Here is a 12,098-nt window from a genome sequence, read left to right as displayed (position 1 = left end):
CGTTGCCGGGGACTTTTATTTAGTCGATATCGTAACTCTTCTGTTACGCTGTAGAGACTAAGGCTTTTCTTTTTCTTTTCTTTTCTTTCGTTGATTTGTATGCCACGCACTCGCTCACAAGGCGAGCCGTTCTACTTACGAATCAACGATATCGAACTATATCTCCGAGTCTTACGACGAATTCGGGAATATCGTGCTACAAACAATCTCCCTCCTGTTGAACTTCCTGATTTCAAAAATATTTTCCCTTCGATACCCGAGATGGCAGAACCAGCTCGTGCTCTTCGAGATTACGTCGCTCCATCGCAAGATGAACCGCATTCGAGTATTGCTCCACCCGTAATCGAAGCAAACAACTTTGAACTTAAACCTTCACTGTTGCAGGCAGTGCAACAGAACCAATTCTCTGGAAATCCTACCGAGGATCCAAACCTTCATTTATCCGTATTTGTCCAATACGCTGATGCTGTTAAAGCTAATGGTGTCACTTCAGAGGCAATTCAACTTCGTCTTTTTCCTTTCTCATTAAGAGATAGCGCTAGAAGATGGCTTCAATCTCTTCCTTCAAACTCAGTCACCACATGGAACGAGTTGAAGAAAGTTTTTCTTGCTCGATACTTTCCGCCAAGCAAAACAACTATGTTAAGAGCCCAGATAAATGGATTTAAACAGAAAGATAACGAGTCTCTTTTCGAAGCATGGGAAAGATACAAAGACATGATGAGACTTTGTCCACACCATGGTTTAGAGGACTGGTTAGTAATTCATACCTTCTATAATGGTCTCCTGTACAACACGAGGTTAACAATAGACGCCGCCGCAGGTGGTGCACTAATGAACAAACCTTATGCTGACGCTTACCAACTTATCGAAAGCATGGCTCAAAACCACTATCAGTGGGGAACCGAACGAACAATGGTAGAAAAACCTCAAACGAAAACTGGCATGTACGAGATAAGTAACCTTGATCATGTTAATGCAAAAGTGGATGCTCTGGTCCAGAAAATTGAAAGTTTAAATGTATCACCTCCAGCCACCGTAGTTGCCATAACTCAGAATTGCGAAGTCTGTGGAATCCAAGGTCACACTCCTGCAGATTGTCAACTCCTAACAGGAATCCAAGCGGAGCAAGTAAACTGTGCTCAAGGAAGCCCCTACTCGCACACCTATAACTCAAATTGGAAGAATCATCCAAATTTTTCATATAAGAGTAATAACGCTTTATACGCACCTGGACAATCTCCAAATCAAGCCCCAGCTATACCTCCGGGATATCAGAAGCCGATCCCATCTACACCTAACAATAACGCCCCTAGGAAATCCAACTTGGAAATCATGATGGAAAACTTTATAGCTTCTCAACAGCAAACCAATAAAGATTTCTTAAACCAGAATGTACACACTGGCGAACAAATTAAACAACTAGCAAGTAAAGTAGATGCCCTGGCTACTCATAACAAAATGTTGGAAACACAAATATCACAAGTAGCTCAACAACAAGCGCCTACTGCTGCCCCGACTGGTACATTTCCTGGCCAACCCCAACCTAACCCGAGAAGCCAAGCTCATGCAATTATACTGAGAAGTGGAACGGAAGTGGAAGGACCGTCTGACCCAAGGATAGAAAACCAAAACTCTAAAAAGTCAACTGAGGAGGAAAGTGAACCTAAGGAAAAGGAAGAGAGTAATAAGGAAACCGTAGAAAAGAAGGAACCTTATGTATCTCCACCACCTTATAAACCACCTATCCCTTACCCTCAAAGGCTTATTAAAACCAAAGATGCGGGCCAATTCAAAAAATTTGTTGACCTACTGAAACAATTAAACGTCACAATTCCGTTTACAGAAGCTATTACGCAGATGCCCTCATATGCCAAGTTTTTAAAAGAAATTCTTTCTAATAAAAGGAAACTTGAAGATAGCGAAACCGTTACACTCACTGCTGAATGTAGCGCTATAATCCAGAATATGCCCCCTAAACTTAAAGACCCAGGTAGTTTCTCTATACCCTGTCACATAGGAAAATTTGTCATTGACAAAGCCTTATGCGATTTAGGAGCCGGTATTAGTGTTATGACTTTATCCATATGCAAGAGACTTGAAATGGGAGAATTAAGACCAACTAAAATGTCTGTGCAACTAGCAGATCGTTCCGTCAAATATCCTGTAGGAATTCTTGAAAACGTTCCAGTGCGCATAGGTCAATTCTACATTCCAACTGATTTTATAATTATGGACATTAGAGAAGATGAAGTTACACCCATTATACTGGGAAGACCGTTCTTAGCAACTGCCGGTGCAATCATAGACGTAAAACGAGGACGACTCACTTTTGAAGTAGGAGAAGAGAAAATTGAGTTCATTCTTCCCCAATTTTTGAAAGCACCTGCAATAGAAGATACATGCTACTTCATGGATATCATCGATGAATGCATAAAAGAAACTGAGTTAGAAAAAGACAAATCATCTGACTATCTTGTAGAAGACAAACTTAACCAATGTTTAGCAATAACACCGGACCCTACGCAATGCCTTAAGAAACCACCCCTAGACCTGAAAACACTTCCCAAAAATCTGAGATATGAATTCCTAGACTTAGAACTTGAACGACCAGTGATAGTTAATGCTGACCTAGGAAGACTCGAAACAGAAAAACTCATGCATATCTTAAGAAAATATCCAACCGCACTAGGTTACAACATCACCGATCTTAAAGGAATAAGTCTCTCCATCTGTATGCATCGCATCATGCTAGAAGAAGACTGTAAAACTTCTAGGGAACACCAGAGGAGACTAGACCCGATCCTGAGTGAGGTAGTGAAGAAGGAAATAACCAAGTTATTAGAGGCAGGTATCATATATCCTATATTTGATAGCCAATGGGTTAGTCCTGTACACGTAGTACCAAAGAAAGGAGGTATAACAGTCATTGAGAATGAAAAAGGAGAAACTATAACCAAACGAATCGAATCGGGATGGAGAATGTGCATTGACTATAGGAAACTAAACAAAGCAACCCGAAAAGATCATTTCCCTTTACCATTCATTGACCAGATGTTAGAACGATTAGCAAAACATTCTCATTTCTGCTATCTAGACGGTTACTCAGGTTTCATTCAAATACCGATTCACCCTGATGACCAAGAAAAGACAACGTTCACGTGTCCTTTTGGTACCTTCGCTTACAGACGAATGCCGTTTGGCTTGTGTAATGCTCCTGCAACCTTCCAAAGGTGCATGATGGCAATATTCGCCGATTTTCTAGAAAACATCATGGAAGTATTTATGGATGACTTTTCCGTATGCGGACAAAGCTTTGAAGAATGCCTTGAAAACCTAGAAAGAGTTCTAGAGCGATGTGTAAAAGTAAACCTAGTACTTAATTGGGAAAAATGTCACTTTATGGTACAAGAAGGAATTGTTTTAGGACACATCATCTCGAACAGAGGAATTGAAGTAGACAAAGCCAAAATAGAGGTAATCGAAAACCTTCAACCCCCGAAAACTGCGAGAGAAGTACGAAGCTTCTTAGGACATGCCGGTTTTTACCGACGATTCATTAAAGACTTCTCTAAAATAACTAAACCTTTAACCGGGCTATTGATGAAGGATGCTGAATTCATATTCGACAATAGATGTTTAGAAGCATTTCAAACGCTTAAACAAGCACTGATCTCCGCGCCCATAATGCAGACACCAGATTGGAACGAACCATTCGAAATAATGTGTGATGCCAGTGATTACGCTGTGGGTGCTGTTTTAGGACAGCGAAAGGATAAAAAGCTTCACGTTATATATTACGCAAGTAGAACTCTAGATGAAGCACAAATGAATTATGCCACAACCGAGAAAGAACTTCTAGCAGTAGTGTTTGCGCTAGATAAATTTCGTTCTTACTTGGTCGGAGCCAAAATAATCATCTACACTGACCACGCTGCTATCAAATATCTCTTAACAAAAAAGGATGCTAAACCTAGACTCCTAAGGTGGATCCTGTTGCTACAAGAGTTCGATTTGGAAATCAAAGACAAGAAAGGAACTGAAAACGTAGTAGCAGATCACCTCTCTAGACTTGAGAACCTTGAACCGGAAAGAACATCAATCAACGATGATTTCTCGTACGATAAACTTATAGCTACTTTGGAAGAAAATAACGCTGATAAACAGGTAGAAACCACCTTATCTATATGTGTTACACCGTGGTACGCTGACCTCGTCAATTATTTAGCTGCCGGAATAGTTCCACCTACCTTATCCTACCAGCAGAAGAAACGATTCTTCTATGACATAAAACACTATTACTGGGATGACCCCTTACTTTTTAAAAGAGGCCCCGATGGTATTTTCCGTCGGTGTATACCCGAGGAAGAGGTAGAAAATATAATCCAACATTGTCACTCCGCTCCTTATGGTGGACATGCAAGTACATCCAAGACCTGCTCTAAAATCCTACAAGCCGGTTTTTATTGGCCAAGTATATGGAAGGATGTACATGCAGCTATTAAGAAATGTGACAGATGTCAACGCACAGGAAACATATCTAGACGTGACGAGATGCCACAAAAGGGTGTTTTGGAAGTAGAGATTTTCGACGTGTGGGGAATAGACTTCATGGGACCATTTCCATCCTCTTTCAGTAACAAATACATACTCGTGGCAGTTGACTACGTATCGAAATGGATTGAAGCTATAGCTTCTCCAACCAACGACACACGAGTAGTAACTAGACTCTTTAAGAATATAATATTTCCAAGGTTTGGTGTTCCAAGAATAGTAGTCAGTGATGGTGGATCGCATTTCATATCCAAGGTACTCGAAAAACTACTGCTTAAGTATGGCGTAAGACATAGAGTTGAGACACCTTACCACCCTCAAACCAGTGGGCAAGTGGAAGTGTCTAACAGAGAGATCAAACAGATACTAGAGAAAACAGTCGCCACTTCAAGGAAAGACTGGTCATTGAAATTACCAGAAGCTTTATGGGCTTACCGAACTGCTTACAAAACTCCCATAGGGACAACCCCATTTAAGCTCATTTATGGAAAATCTTGTCACCTCCCGGTAGAATTAGAACATAAAGCCTATTGGGCTATTAAAAATCTAAATTTAAACTATAAAGCCGCCGGCGAAAAGAGAATCCTTGATATAAGCGAATTAGAGGAACTCAGAAGAGACGCTTACGAAAATGCCAGAATCTACAAAGAAAGAACAAAACAATGGCATGACAAGCGCATATCAAGGAAAATCTTCAAACAAGGCGATACAGTCCTTTTATTTAACTCCAGGCTAAAGTTATTCCCGGGAAAACTTCGATCTAGATGGTCAGGTCCTTTTCAAATCACCAATGTTTTTCCCAGTGGAGCAGTAGAAATTAAAGGCAAATCTATGGAACCATTTACCGTAAATGGGCAACGTCTAAAACATTATCACTATGCAGAAAACAATGAAGATTCGCAAGTCTTACACTTAGACGAAATGCCTCCAGAACTTATAGATTATAATTGATAGTTTTTATGTCGAGCTTGCGACATTAAACAAAGCGCTTAGTGGGAGACAACCCACAAATATTTTATTCTTTTTCTATTATTATTTTTATTTCTTCCTTAATTATTCTTTTAATTTTTATTCTTTCTTAATTTATTTTAATTTATTAAAAACTTTTCTCTTCTTCTTTCGGCATTTGGCCAAATCCTGACTAAAACTCTTGTTTTTCTTTTCTCTAGCTAACACTAACCTGATGGGACAAATTGATCGTATGGGTATCAAATTCAGAGGAACAGCTCAGAAACAAAAGTTTGAGGAACTAGCCACGAGAGAGATGCTACCTAGTTTGTATGCTGATGATTGGGCAATGAATGCCCTGGGACTAAGAGAGAGTGTCCTGTATTTGCTGAATCAGATTGGGTGGGAAACCTCTCCTATTCGTAGACAATTTGTCATTTACCGGAGACTAACACTAGAATTCCTTAGCTCTCTGATCTATCTACCTAGCCATGGAAAAGGAATAAGCAGAGGTTTTATCCAGTTCAGAATGTTTAACATGGAGTACCAATTTAATATTCAAGAATTTACCAACCTTTTAGGTTTCCCTACATCCTTTGATACATTTACAGTGAGCCAAGAAAACCTTTTTGAATCTAGAGAACTTGAACACTTTTGGGGTAGCTTGACTGGAAATGACAATCCCGAGGAACATGAGTTTCTCTCTGGAAACATACATAACCCGGCCTTTCGTTATTTCCATAAGATCCTGACCCACACCTTATTTGGGAAGAAGCCAAACAGTACCACAGTTTCACGTGATGAACTCTTCATCATATTTTGTGCTTCCCAGAACCGTCCAGTAAACGGTGCCACTTTTATGCTAGCAAATTTAGACCACCTTATCCAAGATGAACGAGCACCAATTCGAATAGGCGGTTTGATAACCATGATTGGTAATGCTATCGGATTACGTCAGCCTATGCTTGACTTAAGCCCTTTTTGTGGCATTACTACTATGAGTATACCCTTCCTCTTTAACACTATGTTTATAGCAAACCTAGGATCTGACAAGTTTGAGCTTATAATTAATAACCAAGTTCTTTGCCTATTCACCATGCCCGATCCTAGGACTAATGTTCATAACCGCAATAACTGGCTCTACAATCTGAACGAAACCCCCTCTCCTGCTAGATCCACTGAATCCATCCAGGACTATGAGATTTGTGATGACCAGATTCCTTATGCTGAATCAGACCCTCAGACACCATCTGGTTACTATGATATTGCTCCTCCTCCTCAACCTGTTCAGACCGAAGAATCGGCAATACCCGACCTTAGACATCATATGCCCGGAACTGATTATAGCACCGCCATTGAAGCTTTGATGTCGGAACAAGACGCCCTCAGAGAAGAGTTCGCTAACATGAGACACGAATTTCTAGGATACAGGAACAGCATGACAAATCAGTTTCACGAGTTGCTATACCGTATTAACTCCTTTGCTCCTCCGGCCAGAGATCATGCAGATGGATAGAAGTTGTTTTTCTTAGTTATTTAGTTTTAAGTTAGATTATTTATTAATGTTATTTCAAATTATGTTCGTATTTGTTTCTTTTTCGCATTTTTGTTTTTTTCCTTCCATTGTTACATTATGATTATTTTATGAAGCTATTGAATTATCCTATTTTATTATGAATTATGCAATATTTATCAATAATGCTCTCTACTGTTGCTGCCTACACAAATTATTAAAATTATAATATATTTATGCATCATTATACAAAGTAGAATGGCATGCAGGAATATTTAATAGCAAAATAAAATAATCTGAAGCAAAACAAAATAAATAATAAAAATAAATTACCAAAATCATTATGAAGAACGCTAGCAGAACCTTGCCAAAAAGACTGTGTGACGAGCGTCACACATTCTATCACGGACGTCACACAAAGTGCTTGTGACGCCCGTCATGCTCCTGTAACGAGCGTAACGCCATGTTAACGTTACAAAGACTGTTGGAGACGAACGTTACAACCCTACAACTTTTTACCTTCCCCATTTATTCACTTTTCAACCACTCCCTTTCCAACTTCAAAAGTTTTCCCTATAAATACCCACCATACCTTTCTTCCTACATCACAACTATTCTATACAATCAAATATATTTTCTTTTTCTTTCCTAATTACTTCTTCCAACTCATTCATTAGTATGGCGGGAAATCAAAATTTCGGAAATATCATCTTCCGATCCGAAGATGATAATTATCAAAGGGAGCAATTCGAGCGCTTTCAACAACGAGGTGTCACTTCTACCAAGTATCCTGATTCAACTTGTTTACAACAATTAGGATTACTTCAAGGTATCGAGTGGATGCTCCGCCTTGCCGATCTAACCTTTCTGTGCACGCATAATCAACCCACCTACCCATCCCTAACCTTAGAATTCTTAAGTTCATATGCGTACAACACTCCCACCGGTGAGGACGAATTCTTAACCGGTACCGCAACCTTCCGTATGTTCAATACCGAGTACTCCCTATCCCAAAACCAATCGAGTACCATGCTACAATTCCCCATAGAAGGTCAAGTCTACCCCAGAATCCCTCCAAACCTAAACTGGAGCACAGTTGCTGCTTTCGACCTCTTTAGAAAAATATCTGGTGTAGATGCCAACAACTGGGAAGAGCTCCTTGTTTCCCATATACATAACCCAACTATCCGGTACTTTATCTGCATCCTACAAAACACAGTTTTTGGAAGACCGAACAACAGCAAGGTCAACGCAAAGGAACTATTCTTCCTCGAATGCGTCTTCGAACCGAATACTAAGGTAAACGCCGCCTCCTTCCTATTTCATCATATCCGCACCTTATGTGCTAGAGGCCGTCAACCTTTTGTAATTGGTCGATTAATCACCACCATAGCACTTGGCTTAAATCTAGTGGACCGACTCCAAACTTTAGAATCTTTACCTCCCCTATTTATGGACATAGGCTACTGTCGGTCCAGCCGCCTAATAAAGAATAGAGTAGGCGGAAAGTATTACCTCATGGTGAATAACCAAGCAGTCCCAAGCGTTGTTCTACCCAACATTGCCTTAACCGAGGTCACCAATCCCAACCGCCACCTCTATGATCTGAATGCTCCCGAAGCTACCGAGCCTTCACATACAAACCCGTCTGCAGACGAGTTCGAAGAAATGGAGCAAGGAGATAACGCTCCTGCACAACAATCAGTCCTGCTCAACCCTTCTGATACAGCAGCTGGCCCATCCTTCTGACGTCGTCGACGAAGAAGGCCTGCAACCAACGACGACATCATGGATGCTATTGATGGTATGCAAGCACAGAATCTCGAAATGATGCAAATGATGCGCCAAATGCAACAACAACAGGAAGCGAGGAATGCCATAACCGACCAGCAGTTCACTGATTTGCTTAGCAGGTTCGACAACTTAGAAGTACGTCAAAGATCACCAGGTCCAAGAACAAGAGGCGGCAGGCAACCTTAACTTTAGTTTTTTTCCTTTCTTTTTGTAATTCATTTTTTCCTTCAAACATTGAGGACAATGTTTCATTCAAGTATGGGGGGGAAAACCATGTTCTCTCCATCCTCCTTTTTCCTTTTCAAGTATGTATCTTTCTTTTCATTGTTATTTCCCTTATAAATAAATAATATATATATATATATATATATATATATATATATATATATATATATATATATATATATATATATATATATATATATATAAAATAAAATAAATATTTCTTATAATATAGATTTATTTTAAGTTAAGTCCCAAACGTGAAAACCTTCTATTATCTATTCCCCTCAATTTTCATGAGCCATAACCAAAATTTAACACACCCAATAAGTATAAAGGTCGCTTATTTTATAAAACTTGAGTGAAATCAAGACAAAATTATTACCATAACAACGCTCTAAGAACCTCAACATGTTAGATCAGGATAAGTACCTATTATACCAATCCCTTGAACTTTTAGTTTTATAGTAACCCCGAGTAGTTTATACGAGAAGTCAGCACCATCTTAATAGCAAACTACATGGAGAGCCGATGAATATAAGTGAATGATTCCCAAAGTAACATAAAAATATATATATATCAGGAAATGCACTAATTAAGTTAGGTGATCCTCACCAGATCATTTAATCTAAAGGTTGCAGATCACACAAAAGCATAATATGAAAGATCCATTATGAGTTGGTTTAGCAGGTATCTGGTGCTGAACTTGGTAGGGCGGACTACGGTCCGATCCCCCGCAATTTGCAATGGACTGAATAACGAAGTTATCCGACTTATGTACCAGAACTTCTAGCTAAAAGGGGATCAGAATCACTAACCGGTTACTCCACTATGTGCGCGAAAAGATAAAGGGCTTAATGTGATTTCGCTAGAATGAACATGGGTGAAATAAGAGTAAAGGAACTAGGATAGCTATAATGGCATTACTTGAACTGGTTTGCATAAGGTGGGGTTATCTGAGATTGTGACGGTGGTTGTTGATGTCAAGATTAAACTCAAGTTACTCCTAAACAAGGTTTACATGCAACCTAGTACGAATTGATGTGTGTTTTGAAATTTCATCTGGCTAAAATTTTTAAAACAAGTTTTATACTGTAGTTTGCTTGAGGACAAGCAAAGATCTAAGTATGGGGGAGTTTGATAACATGAAATAGTATCACATTCTAGGACTCAATTTAATTAAATTATATTATTATTTACTTCAATTTATTTCATTTTATTAGATATTACGCGGTATTTTCTTTCTATTTATCTCAGGTGGTTTATTTGAAGCACAAGTAAAAAAGGAAGAAAAGGAGGTGCAAAAAGGAATGAAAAGAAGCAAATACCAAAAGCCAAAGCCCAGCCCAAAAAGCACAGGCGCTGTGTCTGTGACGAGCGTCACAAAGGCTGTGACGAGCGTCACGCTTTGCACACTCCTGTGACGAGCGTCACACATGGTGTGACGGACGTCACACCGTTCCCCTATATTTTTGGCACCAGGAACGCAACTGACCACGTTGAAACAGACCACGTTGAAGCTACTTCCACGCTTGACCCTCGGAACGTAAAGACCGTGTACACGGAAAACCCTTGGAAGCAGTTACACAAGTAGCAGTATAAATAGTAGCTTTTTGGAAAGCTCTCGGTTCCACGCTTTTTCCAGATACTTCCTCGCCGTTTTCCTTTTTTTTTGCATTTTTTCTCTTCCAGCAGCATAAGTATTTTACAGCATTATTTTTACAACTTTTATATTATTTCCTTTGCAATTTCTATTTTCTTTTCCCAGCACTTAATTAATTCTTTTTCGCACAATAGTTTCTACACCGGAAACTATTGTGTACCTTTCATCGGATCTAACCTTACGTTAGAATCTAGTTTTTATTCCTTCGCTTTTGTTTTTCTGTTTGATTGAAGAATTCAAGAACAAATCCAACCGGCCTGTGGTGGAGTGTTCAAGACTGCTATTTAATTTCTCAGGTTCTTTAATTATTGTTTGAATTTATATATGCCCTGCTTTACTGTTTATTTATATTATTTTCTTGGGATGAATCTGTTTATGCATGATAATTATTTAAGTTTGTTTAGCATGTCTGGCTAATTTATTTAGTATCGGTATGTAAAGTAGGCGGAATGAAGGAATCAAAACCAAATTGGTTTAATTAAGTTTAAAATTAAAATCACTCTTTTTACGGTCTCAATTTACAGGTTTAATAATAAGGTTTTTGTACGAAAGTAAAAGACATAAAGAAGTTAAAAGCAATAGAATGAGAGTTTGAGTTTTTGACTGGACAGTGTAAATTGGACATTAATTCTAGATCAGGGCGAGAGCAATTTTTAGAGTTAATTAAATTCTAACCTTTTTCGAAAAGTATTTTTAAAGATTGAATGTGAGGACGAGAGTTAAACATTTGAATTTAATTATATCACCTAAGTCAACAGAGCGAGAGTTTGAGATAAGGGTGTTTAAACGATTAGTGTTTTCTTAAAAAGAGTTTCTACGGATTCTATTGTTTTCAAAAAGTGGTATTTGACTTAACTATAAGTGACAGCTACGTTAATATAAAATCATAGTTTATTCAACAGAGCGAGAGTTTGAGAAAAGACTTTTAAATCAATAGTGTCTACTGAAAAGATTTATTTTAAAGCCAAGAAACCAACAAAGAATTGATTCCCTAATTACGACGAACTACATACCGATATCCGCTTATTAGATATTTATTTTAGATCTTATTTTAGTTTTAGATTTTCCCCAACAATCAAAGTATTACCTGCCTTAGCTTTACGAAGTAACCTTAGAAAACGGTATATCGATTCATAAGTCCCTGTGGGATCGATATCTTTTAAAACTACGCGATAGAACTGTGCACTTGCAGTTTGTACCCCAAATTCGACTCATAAAGTCGAGCGATCAATGTACGCCACGTCCAACACCTTCTGCAAAGCTTCTCGGTGTGGCTCAGAGTTCATCAATAAAGATAGCACAGAGATCTTTGAAGGCGTTTGTAGCAGCTGATCTACAACATTATATTCACTCCTCTTGATGAGCCTTAGCATCTCATCACAGTCCTCTCTAATCATGCCATTC

General features: G+C 38.8%; 1 non-coding gene across 1 annotated transcript; it reads right to left on the bottom strand.

Moving 5' to 3' along the window:
• Positions 1-639: 639 nt before the first annotated feature.
• On the bottom strand, positions 640-746 carry LOC127088617 (small nucleolar RNA R71). The gene has a single exon (XR_007790446.1). It is a non-coding gene; the product is annotated as a small nucleolar RNA R71 (small nucleolar RNA).
• Positions 747-12,098: the final 11,352 nt, after the last annotated feature.

The sequence above is a fragment of the Lathyrus oleraceus genome, chromosome 5 (assembly GCF_024323335.1).
Source record: "Lathyrus oleraceus cultivar Zhongwan6 chromosome 5, CAAS_Psat_ZW6_1.0, whole genome shotgun sequence".
NCBI lineage: Eukaryota > Viridiplantae > Streptophyta > Magnoliopsida > Fabales > Fabaceae > Lathyrus > Lathyrus oleraceus.
Note: the sequence above shows the minus strand (reverse complement) of the source record. Positions and strands in the feature narration are given on the sequence as shown.